Source organism: Geospiza fortis, unplaced genomic scaffold (assembly GCF_000277835.1).
Source record: "Geospiza fortis unplaced genomic scaffold, GeoFor_1.0 scaffold231, whole genome shotgun sequence".
Taxonomy (NCBI): domain Eukaryota; kingdom Metazoa; phylum Chordata; class Aves; order Passeriformes; family Thraupidae; genus Geospiza; species Geospiza fortis.
Genome location: NW_005054351.1, coordinates 4,576,081 through 4,577,667, shown reverse-complemented (window position 1 = coordinate 4,577,667; position 1,587 = coordinate 4,576,081).

Genomic DNA, 1,587 nt, shown 5'->3' with positions numbered 1-1,587 from the left:
CGCTGTCTCGAACGGGGTTTGTCCTTTCTACCCCGCTGAGACGTGCCGGCTCTCATCAATGGATAAAAATACCTAAAGGTGGGGTGCTAAGAGGATGGAGTCAGGCTCTGCTTGGTTGTGCCAAGCAATGGGACAAGACGCAACGGGCAGAAACTCATCCGTGGGAAGTTTCACCTGAACATGGAAATGAACTTCTTTACTGAGCGGGTGACCAAGCACCTTAACAGATTGCCCAGAGAGGCTGAGGAGTCTCCATCACCGGGAATATTCAAAACCCCCCTGGACACAATCCTGTGCAGTGTCTCTAGGATGGTCTTGCTTGAGCAGGGAGGTTGGATCAGCTGAGCCACTGTGGTCCCTTCCAACCCGACCCATTCTGTGATCCCTCTGGAGCAATAGCAGTGACCTACAGGCTTCCATTCAATGTATTCTTTAGTTTGTGGATTATCAGGTGGACTATCTAAAGTGTTGTTAGGGTGCTTCTCACCATACTAATTAATGGCAATAAGTGCCTGCATCCCACATTCCTTCCTAAGTGGCTGTTCGGGCACTGGACACCCAAAGCCTGGGCAGGGGCACAAAACCCTCATCACACTGAAGACCCCAATTAGCCTTTGTAATGGTTGTTACTATATTTCTTATTAAATTAACAGACATGGGATAAATGGCACTGGCATAGTCATGAATATTAAAGAGCCTTAGGTGTTTGTGTACAATTCCAGGCCCCTCAATTCCAGAAGGACAAAAAGGTGCTGGAGTGGGTCCAGCAAAGTCAGTGAAGCTGGCAAAGGGTCTAGAAGATAACGAGGAGCAACCAAGGGAGCCAGCGCGGAGAAAAGGAGGCTCAGGAGTGACCTTATCAATCTCTACAACTGCCTGAAAGGAGGGTGAAGTGAAAGGGAGGTCAGGCTCTTCTCCTGGGCAACCTGTGACAGGACTAGGCTCAAGGTGTGCCAGGGGAGGGTCGGCATCATTCTTCCTGGAAAGAGCAATTAAACATTAGAATGACTTGCTCAGGAAGGTGATGGAGTTGCTGCCCTTAGAAGTGTTTAAAGAAAGACTAGATATAGCACTTAATGCCATGGTCTGGTTGACATGCTGGTGTTCAGTCATAGGCTGGACTTCCTGATCTCAGAGGGCTTTTCCGAGCGAATGGATGCTGTGATTACTTGGATCTGCTATACATAGTATTTAAGCATTCACCTTTGCTACGATGTATCTTAGTAGGCTCAGTAGCCACTTCTTGTGCTGCCTCTTGGGCACGGACTCTGTGGATGAGTGCAGAGGAGCCAGGCAGGGGGTTCTCTTTTGAACCCTCATAGTTATTTACAACAGGAAGTAGGATGAGGCTTGAAGGCGCCCCAGAGATGTCCCCTTCAAGCACCAAAAGGTTCCCTGTGTCTCTGTCCCTTGGAGTCAAGCTCCATAGACACAGGGACAGTTACCTTTAATGGCTATCATCAGCGTGCACTGTGTGCTTCTTCTGTGTCACTGTGGGGTTCCTGTCAGACACTGCTTCCACAGTAATAGTCAACAGTTATCTGTTGATATAGGAACACTTTCTTCTATTATTTCTCCAGATGTGAT